Source organism: Tauraco erythrolophus, chromosome 2, assembly GCF_009769465.1.
Source record: "Tauraco erythrolophus isolate bTauEry1 chromosome 2, bTauEry1.pri, whole genome shotgun sequence".
Taxonomy (NCBI): Eukaryota; Metazoa; Chordata; class Aves; order Musophagiformes; family Musophagidae; genus Tauraco; species Tauraco erythrolophus.
The window spans coordinates 70,829,191-70,844,817 of NC_141466.1; the positions used below are offsets into that span (position 1 = coordinate 70,829,191).

The window sequence follows — 15,627 nt, forward strand, 5'->3', positions numbered from 1 at the left end:
TACTTACACAAGCAGTCAAACCAGAACGGCAGAGCAGGTGAAAACTCCCAGCAGAGAGGAAAGGAGAGAGGATGAGTGGCTGCTGGTAGAAAACAGGTCCATGAACAGAGACATTGTCAGGGGCTGATCTGTCTTTAAAAAGTGCCCCCCATCTTTCAGATTGCTCATATCACTTCTTTCTTTGCAGCAAAACTGAAACAATTCTTTGTGTGTTACAAGGGTGTAGGAAGCTGTGTACAGGCATGGGGCAATATACTCTTCAAATTAAAAAAAAAAAAAACCAACAAACAGTAACCAACTAAATAATTATAGCAACCTTGGGTCTGACTGAACCTCTCTTCCTGAGAATACTATTGTGTATTATCTATGATATTTATACACAGGACTGGTCTTATCATCTACACAGGCTAGGAAGCCCCTATAATTTACATCGACTGCTCTTTGGCTTAGGATGGAAGCTCATACACAAAAGTTCCCTGGTATGAGTTTGTAAATACAGATATGTATAAACAGAGTAATAGATAAGCAATTGTGCAATATGAGGCCATAATTCCACCAAGCGAGAAAGCACGAAAGAAACCCCAGGTAATGTAACTGTTTCTGCATATTCAGACAAATAATCTTAGCCTGTGTCCTGACACTAATGTAAGAATACAGTCTTACGGAGCTTGAAATCTTCCCCTGGAGAAACTACTTTGCAAGAGCAGAATGGAAGAAAACACGCTGTGTAGGAAAGAACGCTTGTAGCTTTGCTTGCTGTTTAAACCAGGCTGATTAATCTTTAAGATCCAGCAGCTTTTCTCATTTTTGCCTTCCCTCCCTCCCCCATCTTATCAGTCTTTTATCAGTGCTTTAAAGTAACAGCACACCAAGGGCTAAGTTATACCCAGGACTGCATACGCAAATCCTATCAAATGCAAAAGCAACAGCTCATGTAAGAGCTCAGAAATCACCGGCTACCTGGAGACATGGGACAGGTCAGAAGTAGAAGACAAAGCAAGAAAGAACTGGCATGTACAGATCTCAAAGAGATGCCTGAATACAAGCAACTACAGCCCTTACAAAACCATGCAAGTCTAGGTTTTTCAGTTGTCTCATCAGGGTTCACATCTGCAAGCTTTTCACTGCAAAAGATCTTCAGTGCTGGCAAAACTTGAGATTGTTAGATAACGTGCAGATTCTCAAAGCTGACGCATTAAAAAAACACCGTAAAAATTTGATAAAAAGATGCCAATATTGACGGCTCGCTTTCCTGTGCAGCACGGTGGGAATGGAGGACAAGAAGAAGTTATTTAGAGAAGAAATACACCAAACGAAGTATTTATCAGAAGTCCATTTCCATAATACCCAGAGCGAGGGCTGCTTTGTTCTCTGTGACAAACAAACGCACGAAAGACAGACCATCCCTTTCCTGGAAACTGCTCGTAGTGTAAAGCCCTAATTGTGAGCACATCAGGTTAAGTATCCATATAAATGTTTTGAGGTCTAGGCCTTAAGAAATGAAAGGCAGCCCAAGGTAGTACTTCGGGTGGAAACTTAAGTTATATGGACACAAAAAAAACCAACAAACCCACCCCAGCATGAAGCACGGTACAGAAGATTTCAACTAGGAAACAGGTTAAGAACAGCACCTCAGGCTTTCTAAGAAGCTGCTTGTGAGATAAGGAAAGAAGAAAGAGAATCAGACCACCATTAATCACTGGGATACAATCCCGGTTTTCCAAATCTCCAGTCTAACTGCACAATATAAAGGCTGTCTGCCTTTGCTAGGACAACAATCTCTGCATAAAGCGTATGGATGCAATGCCTATGTTCCACAAAACCCAAGTTTACATAATAAAGAGAATATATATTTGCTTTGATCTCAAGTTGCCCCATAAATTTTTAATAACAGCTGTAAAACAGAAAACTTTGGATAGAAATCATCAGCAGCAATGAAATTTAAGCATGCTACTCAGTTCAGGTTAAGAAAACCCATTACCAATCCATTCCTATTAGAACTGTTACCAACTTCTCACAAGGAGAAATGCAAATGTCATTCACAGACGTTTATTTGCAGATTATTCTCTTCAGCCTACTGCTTTCCCTTGCTCTCTCCAAAACAGAGGGAGTAGAGACCATTCAATCTATTTTGTCATCTTTGTTCCTATTAGCAGAGACAACACTAAGTTCAGATACTGCGGTCCTCTGATTTTATATCTCACTGGGAGGATGTCTCAATCTGTTTTTACCTCCTCTACAGAGAAACTGTTAAACCAAAAGTATTCAAAAGAATGAACTTTTCTACTATGCATCACAAATAGATTACAGTTTCTAGTTCAAGTGCAAAGGGACAAACCGAAATCTTTTTATATGCATACATTAAAATAAAAGCAGGAAACATTAATATCTGGGGAAAAATATTAACCCTTCTGCTTTCAATGATGCGACCCACAAGAATCTCGTTTCCAGCTCCTTTCCCCCTCAATTAAAGAATTCGCACTTTCGTACAGCATTTGAAACTGTATTCTCACACGTATCCCGTAAAAAAAAAAAAATTTAGGTAAACTAGGAGGCAGTCAGGCTCCGAAAAGCTGAGGCTATCAAATACATATCTAGAAAAAAAAAATATTTAAAACGAGAATTTCCTTGTTCAAGACTTCAAGATCACTGTCTTACACAGTGGCATTTTACAGGAAAAAGTTTTTTAGAAAACAGTATTAAAAGAGAGAGATTCAACAGTATTAGCGGGCAGAAAAGAGGACAGATGATTGCAGTGCAATATGATGAGCATGAGAAAGAATGAGCTAATGGGATATAAAACTGCATACACTGGAGACAGCTTTACAAGTTAAGAGAAATGACAGCCAAATAGCCATCACACCACACCAAAAAGGTACTGACAAGTCAGAAAAAAACCCTTCATTTTCTAAATGACAGCAGACTTAGTCCCTACATATGAAAAGTACACAGAGCTGGAGTTAAACAGTAACTTGATAGTCCTATAGATGTTTGTAGATGACCTAAAATGGAGAGAAATCATTTGTTGCCCTCATTCTGCAATGTTCGTGCTACTCTGGACACAGCCAGATGTATTTTTCTGGATGCAGGTAACAGGTACTTCAGTAGAAAGCTAACCCGTGCATGCCCTCCCTCTCCTGCCGTCACGACCCTGCCAGGAGCGAGAACTTGCAGAGTGTCCTGCTGGCACAGTATTTTGTGTGAGCACTCCCAAAAAATCACTTTCAGCAAAACCATTAGGGCTAGATCAAGCATGACGTTACATATCAGTCCATGTTATCCCAACCAATTTCATCTGATCCAAATGAGAGAGTTATTAAACAATCAGCCCTGTCAACTGATCGGTAAGGATGGTAACTTTGGAAGGGAGGGATAATTCTTTACTACGCAGCACACAGAATTTAAAATATGGTGTTTGTTCATGCCTTAAGTGGCACAGGGCAGGACTGAACAGGGATGCCAGAAAAAAAAAGGAATACAAACAAAAAGGTGACTGAATTTATAAATTAAGGACATTTGCTCACTAGGAACTGAACTAAAAAAAGCACCTCACTTCACAAAGGCTACCTAGCCTCCAGGTGACATTAAGCAGGTGGAAAACACCACAATGGACACAGCTCAAGATAGCAGTTTGGCTAGACAAGTGGGCCATTAAGGATTTAACGTGCCTAGACCTCTCTTTAGGAGGAAACGATGGGATACAAAAGATATACTGAACACCTGAAGCACGCAGTGTGGATATTTGCAAGTATATGCTGGGGAGGCATCAAACGTTCTCCCTGTTTTTATAGACTTTCCTCACCATCCAGGACCACAAGTTCTCCAGCCTAGTGCCAGAGACAGGACAAACTTCTGATCTGACCACCACAGTCTTCACTTAAACTTGATTTGAACCGAACTTAGTCTCAATATTGTGTTTTGCAACTCTTAAGTAAATCTTATTTTATAGATGCCTACAGTCAGATGTACCCATTACCGTAGCTCTGCCATCACGGCAGCTCAGAGCCCAGCTTCAAGCAACACTTTCAAGACACATGCCCTTATTTTTAGAAGTACTGTTTGTGTGCACCACTGCTGCTCTGTAGAAAAAGAGCAGCAAAGCAGGAACCTCACTGAATTCACAATTTCAAAGTCCATCATGTAAAACACCAGTTAAAACAACTGGCTTCTAACCCTCCCTCGTGCCAGCCACAGTGTTAAATCCAGCAAGGAGTATGTCTTTAGGAGCTATTATAAAAGGCTCTAAAATGTTCACGTTTCAAAAATAATGAGAGAGAATGGGGGACAGGATGAAAGCACAAGGATGCACCTATATGAAAACTATTAGTTTAATTTCCCCATTTGCACATATCACAGAATTGTGGAGGTCGCATAGCACCTCTCAAGCTTGTCAGGTCTAACCTCCCTGCACACGCAATTTTCCAGTGGAACTTGCTCTAAAAATAAATGTGCAGGCACATGATGATCCACCTGGATTTAGGTTGGTGCTGGGGTAATGACTGGACTACAAAGACACATCTTCCTACGAAGACAAGCCGTCTCAGAGCTGGAAGGCAGGGATGCCCACACTTTTTGGCATGGTGGCTTCAGAAACCTGAGAGAACATCGCTAAATCACTTTTGCTAACTGTAAGTGACCCAAGTCAAAAAGTTAGTTAAAATGGGTTTTAAGCTAAATTTGTGACTGGGAACTATGACTGCAAATGGCAAAGGAACACGTATGGAAGAAGGACCATCAATAGGAGCAGGGAAAACAGGCAAGAGAGACTCAAGATGCAGTATCAGGCAGACACATTATTTGCAATTCCTTTGGTTTCTGCAAACACCGGTCATGGTTCAGGACTCTCCTTAGTGGCTGTAAGTGCACAGAGCTCATACCCTGCACATCCAAATTCATGCAGGAGAGTTTAGGAGGTCTGCCCAAGTAATGTCTCCACACTATTATACATCAGAAGTCATAACCCCTCCTTTAATATTTAAGAAAAAGAAATCACATTTGCAGCCAAAATGTACCGATAATGCTGCAATGGCAGTATGGCCCTGAGCCTGCAATCTGTTCTCAGAAGTAATTCTCATTAGAAGAAAACTGAAGGATCATCCTCTTTATTCAGTTATTTGCAAGACATTTACCACATTCTGTTCACTAGAAGGCCAGCGCTGTGGACTTTTTCAAGAGTGGGCAAGGAGAATAAAAGTGTTTCAATCCCAACACTGTGCAGGTTTTTATCTGTGAGAGATGGCGAGCACAGAGCTGGGAAGTAGCACCAAGGAGGACACCAAAAGCAGATTTCTACCATGAAGAGCGGGGGACGGGAGGAAAGGCTGCTCGTAGTAAATTGTTTCATCAAATGACTGGAGGAAGGGTCAATGTATCCTTTGGAAGGTTGACAGTAAAAGTCTGTCAAAAGCAAAAACAATGGGAGAATTAATTATTCTTAAATATTAAAGGACCTAGAACTCAGTGATCTCCCGTTAATTAAAAACAGAAAATATCCTCAATATAGTTCCAGTTCAGTTCTTGTAAAAGCCAACAGAGAGCACTCCCACCACCTCACACGTTAGTTACATCACCCCTTAAAGGCATTTAATTTTAACGGAAATTGTAGATATTCACTATTCCATATTCAAATATCTGAGTTCGCATAAAATACACAAGACAGCCTTCATCAACTCCTGCTGTTTCAATGGTTCTGGAAATCACAGAAAAGCTACGAGCAAATGAACTAAGCTTCATTAGTGTAAAGGAGGCGTTTAAAGAGGTGAAGTTTTGCTTTTGTTTTAGCTGGTCATCCACCGGGTAAGAATCAGAACGCAGCTCTGACGTGCAAGAAGTAGAACAGACAAGGTCTGCAACAGTCACCATTTATCTTTCCTTCTACCTCTCTGTGAAGATGACAACACTGAAAACTAAATGTGCTCTAAACTTCACTTTTGCTCCCACATAGCTAGTGCATTTTGTGAGGGATGGAAGAAAACTAAGACTCTTCCAGCCTACCTTTCCCACAGCATTTTGCAAAACAGGGAATCGAAAGATCTTCAAAATAAATCAGGATAGGTAGGAATCCTGCTGCAGCTGCAGGATCCACAGCCTTTCATGAAAAGTTCTCTCGTCACAATGTATACAAGTCATCAATCAAGGGATCCACCACAACCAGCATGCTGGACAGGGAGCCATCTCAAGTAGAAACCAGGAGAACGAAAGGTTTTAAACCCACCCTTCTGTAGAAGTGAGGTGCTTTGCTGCGGGCTAAAGAGCCTGCTCTCTGTGATCTGATCTAGGTGGTCCTGCTCTGGCAGGGGGATTGGACTAGATGATCCTTTGAGGTCCCTTCCAATCCTTAACATTCTGTGATTCTGTGCTCCATCGGACCACAGTTTTTAAGACTTGTTATATATCCCAGCTGGAACAAGGTGCCCACAGCCTTTACTTCAAGCACTGTGCAGCAGCAAGTCCTTCAAGGAAAGGGACGAGTAGAGGAGATGGCCATGATGACTCCATGGCTACAGTCTTCCTTTCACCCGCCATCTCACTAGTCAATCACCTCTAAATTACGAGGGACGTTTAAATAACTTGCAGTTTGAACCTGCCTCATAGATATCCAACACCTCAGTGTGCCCTACACCACCCAGCAAGTCACTGGATACCCTGTGGTTAGAAAAAGCTTAGTTTGTCCCCTTGAAGCTTTCATTTTCACACTGAACTAAAAAAAGACTGGAGGGAGGTTCACACTCTAGGAAGGCAAAGGCCTGAACAGCATACCTGCCTTTCAGTTTCCACCCTGGGTTACTAGCAAGGCTGTTTACAAAACAATTTTTAAACCCCAGCTTTTATGTATTACAGTTTTATTAATCTTGAATGATAGATCATACGTGCTGGACGCATAAAAGGGTTACGGAAACACGGTTTGCATTTTAAAAGGCTTTAGTGAAAACAAATGAATTATCTTTATTAAGTGAATTGAACCTTGCTGTGTCCTCCACTGAAAGATTCAGTATTAGTGAATCTCTTTCCGCATTGTTCTTTTTTTCCACCTTATGTTAGGAGAGGAAAACAAGCATTTCTGCATTTACAGCTCCCAAACGGTTTCTCACTTTTGAATTAAATAGTCTGTGATGTGAACTATCTGAATATACTGAAATGAAGAAAATATTCTCTATGCACATACAGAAGAGTCTACTTCTGTCAAAAGCTGGTGTACTACTTCATCAGATTTTGTTTCCATGTGTTCAGCCAAGAGTGACTACAATCACTTCACTGGTTTGACTTTATTTGAGATATTGGCAATAAAAACACAGTGCCTAGGTTCTGTTTAAGTACAAATGTAGGCATTACAACAGATGGCTTAGGATTAAGAAAAAGGTATTTATGTATACTTAACCTATTTAAATAGACAACATTTTTAACAAAAATCAAATTTTGAATCCAGGTTATAAACTCAAGTTTATGGAGGAGAGTGTAATTGCAAAGAGAGGGTGGAGATGCTTCACTGCTAGTTTTATTAGCTAACTTAGTCAACAACCAGCTTTTATTCTTACCAAAGATACAGATGCATACATGTGCTATTAAACAGATCTGTTTTCTGCAAACTAGACATAGCTACCAGGCTCCCGATAAGTGGTGAATCTGGCCCTCTAGCATCCTGAAGCTTCCAAGTACAGGAATTTTAACACCTTCTTGGGACTAGTATTTAAATTAATCATCAGTGTAAACAAATACGATCTAAATGGATTGTCCTGATGGGCAATAAACTCTTTGGAAGTAGAGACTATCTCTTGTCTGCATACTCGTTCTGTGTTTAACACATTGGGGCCCCAGCTCCAGTAACACTCTCAAACTGCAACCGCTGTCACTCTAATCTTCCTTTTAAGTATTTTATCAGCAATTTATACGCAAACATAACCCACCTAAGCAATCTAAGACCCCAAAAAGAACAGGATCCCAGTTTTCCAGTTCTACAAGCCTGAGAGCAGGGGGGAAGGTAATACCTAAACAAGGTACACATTCCAAAAACAAGGTTTTATGGAAGAAGGGGAGGTTGAAAGAAGAGAAAGAGGGATGATCTTTCCATAGCATTGCAACGCCACAGAAAAACACCACCTTTAATGTAATCAAGCTCTACATTGCAGCCATATGGAAACAATTTCAGTCAATAAACAACTCCTGCAAGAAGACAGCAAAGGAACAGAAAAATCAGATACTGATTTAGCTAGGAGGCAAGAAGGCCGCTGGCTGAGCTCAGGGGCTCGTATTATAAGAAATATTTATGTTCAACAAAACAGTACACATTTTTGAATCTCTCTCACTTGCCTTAGATTTCCACAGTGCCACACCTCAGATTGCAGGCAGTAGAAATGCCGTATCTTCTTTTACAGTATCTTTCCCAGCTTCTGAGATCCTGTGCCTCAGTTGTCTTCCCTTTCCCCCCCACCTTCCAAATCTTTCCTTGAAGTCTATCGCTATGGCAGGTTTCCCACTCGACAGCCAGAAAGGAAGCAGACATCCCAAACTTCAGATACTCGCCTGACCTCTTTTGCATTTTATCTGCCTGGAATTTGCAGGTTTCAAAAGAGAGACTTTCTCATGGAGCAAGTCCTTTCAAACACCTACCTCTAAAAAAAACCCAACAAACCAAACCAAAATACAACACTTCTTACTGACAGTGGTATTTACATGAGGTTTGGTTTCAAGATCCCATATTACACAGTATCCTGAAAAGCAACGACAAAAATACTGCCTCTCCTACAAAGCCATTCGTGCACACTGCTGATTACAGCTGCAACATAGAGGGAGTAAAAGCTACATCAGTTTGGGACAGGAAAAGGGAAATGAAAGGGAACAGCCAGCAAGTGAAGGCAACTGCATTTTTAACAAAAAGTAAGAAGGCATGTTGCTATGAACAAAACAGAATTTACTTGAGCGTAACAGAGGAGTGACATCAATATTTATTAGAATTATGCCCGTGAAATGAACTGAAGGATAATTCACGAGTGTCTTCAGAAGCAGCCGCTTGCAAAGGTTAGAAGGGTCTTTGCTTCCATGATGCTATGCAATCTGCCAGCAGGTTGTCCCAAAAGTATGGCAGTTTTATACTTGCAGAAATTCAGAAACAAAAGGTCTTGGGATGTTCCCCTTACTAGCCAAAGTGCAAGATTCAACACACACCAAAAAAATGGCATCATAACAATAAAATTTTAAAAACTAACTTTCTAGTGGAAGAGAGAACCAGGTTTACTGTGAACAGTTCTCCCTCAGGCTGGGGCAACACGCTTTCATCACACAGAGTACGTTCTAATTCATCAGTAACAAAATATGATCTTCAGCAAATCCATCAAGAGTGAAAAATTTGAAATCAGCCTACAAAACATGCACCAAAGCTGTCTCTTTGCAGTCTTTAGGGTGTTGTGGGGTTTTTTTTCCCCTTTTAATAAGGGACTATAAAGAAAAAGAGGGGAAAGCCCCAGGCCAGGTGGATGTTTGTATTATGCTAATAGTCAAAAAGGCGATGGAGCAAATCTGGAGAGCTGTAAGGTGGTCAGCTGGGTACCAATTCAAGCAAACCAACAGGGAAAAAATAAATATGTATTTTCCTAGTAAATAACTAGAAAACAGGGATATCAGTAGCACCAGTCGGCATGTTTTAATGGCAAATGTCTTGAAAAAGGACTAACTTTGAGATTACAAACGCAGTCGAAAAGAAGAAAGTACGCGCACAGAGCGTACTCTGGTTCTAGTGGAAATCCACATCGGCCGCTCCGTATCGACTGGTACTTTCTGAGAGCTGTCAGTTAGCCAGTTCTTAAGCTACTTCCTGGGATTGCATCATGCTAATTTTTTTGTCACTAAATTTAAGGTCTGATGCAGTTCAACATTTTTATCACTGCAGATAAAAATCTGTGACTGACAGCAGGACTACAGGAACAGTACATTATTATGAGAAAAGGACAGCAAAAGAAAGAAGTCTGAATACCTACGTTAACTTAGCTCAGGAAAGCAAAACACATCTGAATACAAAGGCAAATTTATAATCGAAGAAATGCAGACTGTAATTACTAAATGGCAGACTTCACCAGAAAGAATCTCAGTGTCAGAGCAGCCAGGCTCACAAACAAGATTCCGCTATGCAAAAGGGCTACTGTGAACCTTTCAAATGGCTGTCGCACCTCGGTATACGGTATGGATCAGACAGAGGCTGGAACATTCTCCGTTTTTGGTTTCCACAATGTTAAAAATAAACGGAGACCATGAAGAATCACCGGATGATCTCAGTGCTGGAGAAAATGCCTCAGAGTGAGACTTAAAAGCTCAACTCTGTTTCCTTATCAATCGAATAACCTGATTACAGAGTGTAAGTACCTCCATGGCAAGAAAGTACTGGATACTAAAGGGCTCTAATCTTGTCAGGAAAGTCATAACAAGAACCAGCAGCAGAACTTAGACAAACTCAAATTAGAAATCAGCCACTTATTTTTAACAGTGAGATGGCACAAACTACCAAGAGAAGTGATGACTCTGAAATTACCAATGATGGACACTCAAGCCTGGAAAGCTTTCAAATTGTTTTTAGCCAAACATCAGTAACTGCTCTCAGTTTCAGAGTAAATGATTAAAATTTAAAGGCTTGTGATACAAAGCATATAAAACATATCAGAGAAGGCAATTTAATTGTCTGTTCTCGCCTTAAATTTTATGAATCTCCAATATGTTAACATCATTCTACTTCTCTGGACGAGGAAATTAAAGAGGCAGGAATACGTTTCAAATTCAGTTAAGTTCCCCCTTTTTCAGACTGCTGTACTTATCACTAAACAGCACTGCTCCATCAAACAGATGGAGCCCCCATGAAAAGCAAACAGTCAGAGAACAACCAACTACAACGTCTGGAAACTATGCACAATACAACTTAGTTGAGAAAATGGTGATCAACTACTTACCTCTCCCATCTGAAGCATGAAAAATCAGTATTAGCTTAAATAACTAGTTCTTATTCTGTGTAAACACACTTAAGACATTCATGTTTATACTACCAAGAGCAGCAGCATGCACTACCACCCAGCCAAGAATCTTCAAATACTTTACGAATGTGAAAGCATCTCAACAGCTCTGAACAGATTATTTTCATATTATACACTGGAACGCAGGCAAGTCAAGAAGTCTGCCCTGGGTTATAAAAATCAGACCTACGGCAGAGACTAGAAACGAGAGCCCAGAGCAACCTCGTTGCCAGGAAGATGTTCCCTTTTCAACATTTGAGCACTACTTACATGTCAGAGCTGCTGCATACCCAGTTGCTCCAACTCCAAAACCCTGCCAGTTAAATCACAAAGAGATTTCTAGTGAAAGCTGACATTGTAACCAGAGAATCTGATCATGGCAGCGAAACTGTCCAAAATAAAGGTTAGAATAAATATCCAAGTAGAAACAGCGCTTGTATTTTATGAACTAACTAAATGCTTTCTGCTTCCATTAGTATTACAGTACCACTGGAAGAACAAAAAGCAGATTCAGTGCTTGCTTCAGAGCTCAAAAGAAATGGGCAGCTCAAAATGCAGGAAATGACTATATGCTACACTTCCCAATTGATAGGGCATAGGCTTATCAGAACAAAACTGGCTGTTCACAAGGCTCCCTGAAAGAGTAGCCTAGAGTATTGTCTCAGTAGTAGTTGTTGTTTTACTGCTGAACTTAAAATTCTGGGTTTTTTTAAGAAAGGGAAAAGAAAATAAGGCTTCTTAAGTTTGAAAGTGAGGAGAAAAACAACGTCAGGAATTCAGGGGAAGTGAGATTCAGCTGGGGGTAGAGCCAAACATAATTAATATATTTTGTATTCCTGGCTTGCAAATTACTTCCTTAGCCTGATGTTAAGATCTCATCTACCACCAGATCAGTGAATGGGGTTCACAGTAAGTTTAACGTAGCCTAAATAGAGGTCTTACATTTACGGAGAACAAAAGAATGCCACCTCCATGCATGTAGCAGGTAATAAAATTCTGTTTCCTCTGGCTGCGCAAAACTCTTCAGTAGGTCTGAAAACAACGCCTCACCCATTGGGCAAATAGTGCCTGAAGTAGTAGTTGCCAGCATTCTGCGGACATATCCACAAAGCCAGGTCTTTCTGAAGCTGTACCTCAGAAGTCATTTAGGTGTATACATAAATACAACCTGATGAAGGACCATGCTTAGTAACAAGTTTCCAGCTAGTAATTGCACTGAAACCAACACAAAATGAGGAAGTCAACATTCATAGAGGAATTCTGTAGGAGAAAGAGTCAACTGACCTTCCATACCTTCTAGTTGGCTGCACAGGAAAGATAAAGCAGAATACACTTTGTCAGAAGCACTGCACTACAGCAGTTCCCAGTTTTAAGAGCAGACTAACTTCAGGCTCCGCATGCAGCTTTGATTAAGAACTGGGAAAGGGAAATCTACAAACAGACAGGTAGAATAACCAGTCATAGATTATTTTTTTTAATTCTTAAAAAAAGCACATCAAAACAGTAATTGTTCAACCTTTTGGTGTCTACATTAACATGGTGCTGAATCAAAACAAGTAATAAACACGCATGTGCATTCCTGAGATAGATTTGAAGTCCAACACTGAAAAACTCCTATTAAATGAAGCAGAAGAAAAGCCTTGCCAGAAAAAGGGGCATCCCTTTACTATGTCATAAAAAAAGTTTACCCCAGTAGTGCTTTTGGCCTGAGAAAAAGAGGAGAGAAAGTATCTAATGGATTAAAACCAATAAAATTAACTGAATAAATAAGGATGACAAGTGTCAAATCACAGAAGTCAATGGAACATGGGAAATCCTCCCATCACTGTAAAAAAAATAGCCTCATTGACTTAGGTATGCTTATCAAGCACATCAGAAGACCAGCCAATAAATTCCTTATATGGTTAATATGCATTTATATATCACAGTCCTAAAAGTGTTAATATAGATGGCGAATAGACATGGCCGCGTGTGTTTGCCACTGACTCAGTACGTGACTTTGAGCAAGTCACTTGGCCCTTATGCCTCAGTTTCTCTATTTGTAAAATACTAATATCTCTGTAAAGCACTAAAAGATTTACAAACAAAGGTACAAAGTATTATTTTATCATAGGAGAACGACAGTGGCTTGGCCATAATGAATCAAATGTGAAACATCAGAGCCATACTCCACTAGCATGCCACACAAGTTATGGCCATAAATTGATCACTTCTGATTAGGTTAGGCTTTATGATGCAGTAATTACGATAGCAGCAGTTTCGTAACTGTGAAACGAGCACTTTGCTCAGCAGCGTATTATGCAGGAAGCCTGCACGAACAATGAGCTTTCGGTAAACCCGACTGCAACAGCAAAGAACAGAATCATCCCAAACACAATATACTTTTTAAGGCTACCTGTCGTAAAAGCTTCTCCACATGTTTTTAGGGTCACAGGCTATCCCTGTATAAGCATCCAGTCGAGCGCGAGGAGAGGAGAAGGAAATCAAATAATACCGTGTTTAAAGAAAGGCAAGATTTCAAGCGATACATCTCTTTTTAGCAGGTAAAACACAAAAATAAACGTGTTTCTCAGAGTTACCAGATGAAATTTTCAGTTGGCCAGCAACTACAGAGCCAACTCTCTACTTCTTTCTGTGGACCACATGACTGCCTCAATACATAAGTACATTTTATGTGCCAACTTGCAATGAAGACCACATAGTTAATAGTTTGCAACCTCCCTTCCCCCAGAAGATCTTCAAAGTTGAGTAATAAAATTCCTCACATGATTTCAATGAGAGGGTTCACTTGTCAGAGGCTGTTTCAAGATAGTATCATATGTCAGGGAGGTGCTGCTCAGACGAAGCTTTCCAACCCTGTGTTTTCAAGGCTCGACAGAAAATGAAAAAACTTCATGCTATAAAGTTCAAAACTGGAAGAAAGAAAAGTAATTTGTAGACTTTATTTTTAAAACGTGGAAGTTAGTCAATTAATGAAGGGAGGAAGAAAAACTCTGATTAAAGACCTGACAAACCCTTGAGATTACGGACTGATTACTAGCTCCGCCACAGACTTCCAAGTAGGAACCTGGGCAAGTTAATCCCTCTACACCTTGGTTTGCCACTTACAAAATGATAAATAACACTTCTTTTCATATCCCGTTATTCTTGCTTGTATTGTTCCCCAAATTAAAAGCATTTGTCAAAACACTTATCTCTAGCATCAGCTCTGGAAATTACATTCATAGCTAACATATAATCTGTTTGCATGACTGAGCGTTCAAATATGAACTCTTAGTATGCTTTGCTACACAGCCATCCTAATTTTATACTCTTCCCTAGGAAGGGAGCTGTAGTCACTACAGGAATATTAGAATGCTAAAGTAAAGTTTATTAGTAATCTTATGTATAAAACCAGCTTTAGGGATATGAGTTAGACCCCCAAAAATTCAAATTCTCCTCATTATCTCCACTATAATCATGACTTTGGTATCACTTCATTGATAACCCACAAGATAATACTATCAGCATAGGTATAATTAAAGCCCAACTCCACAAGGACATGTTTGCGGATCCAATGCCCACTCCATTAAAAGCAGTAGAAAGTGAAATCGACTTCAGTGACTTTAGAAGATGTGTCAAAGCTGCATGAAGTTATCAGTAGAAGAAACAAAGGCATGTTTTTTGCACTAGGATTCTCAAGCTGACAGCATCCCTTCAAGCGTTTGGTTTCAAATCCTAAACTTTGCAGCAGATGAAAAATGCTCGCCACAGACTCAAATGCTGTAATACGTAATTCTGTAGAGTCCCTAAAAGCTCTTCATAGAAATCACTGTAAAGCACAAGTTGCTTTCTTGAGATTAAAATGTGCTCTTATTTCATGCAAATTGGTTTATTTTCTAACATATACAACCAAACATCTTCTGAGATCCCTTTATGAAAAGGACAGTACAGCGTTCTTTCTTTCTTATCTTTCAGTTTCATTAATTCTTCAAATTCCCCACCCAAACATCATATACTAAAAACCCAGATTTCACCGTTGCCCCACTGACATACAACAAAAGAGCAGCAATCCCAAAAGTTAATAATAGAACAATTCTTGAAATTCATGCTTATTCAAAATTTTATTAAAATTAGTTTAAAAAGTGAATGTCAGAACCCCACTGTTTTCCCAGCTCCAGATACCAATGAAAAAACATACCAAACATTTCCATGAACTTATGGATTTTCACTATAATGTAAACACTTCATAATAATTTAATTTTCAAAACACTGCACAGTCATGAAGTTTTAACATCCTTTTGAAAGAGACCAGTAAGACCCACACAGAAACTGTCTTAGAAGTAAGCTTTCTGCAGTCGACACTGGTTACTAATCCTGTGGAATTATCAGAATCACAGCACTAGAGAGATGCACGTTTTCTAGAAAGGTCAACAAATAGAAAGGAATTGCTCAAGACTGCTCAGTAAAGTAGTTACAGAGATAAGCAGGCCTCATTCACACAGGATTTTCTCCAAGATTTCCTTACCATTCCAAAAATCCTGCAGTTTCACCTATGGTAGCATTCCTGTAACACAGCTGGCAGTCTGCATACCACAATGTCGTCTAGACCTGCTCTGAACATTTGGATGACACAGGAGTAAAAATGCTGATGCCT

At 39.9% G+C, this 15,627-nt stretch overlaps 1 protein-coding gene across 8 annotated transcripts in view; it reads right to left on the reverse strand.

The window, feature by feature from the left end:
- The window catches only part of HMBOX1 (homeobox containing 1), a 113,304-nt gene that overhangs the window by 94,537 nt on the left and 3,140 nt on the right, over positions 1-15,627 (reverse strand). Inside the window, exon 1 of one of the 8 annotated variants that reach the window (XM_086624243.1) lies at positions 11,262-11,276. The exons of the other annotated variants lie outside the window; for them this stretch is intronic. The gene's annotated coding sequence lies outside the window, so the exon portion shown is untranslated. Of the gene's footprint in view, positions 1-11,261; positions 11,277-15,627 lie in introns of those variants that run through there. 8 annotated transcript variants of the gene reach the window in all.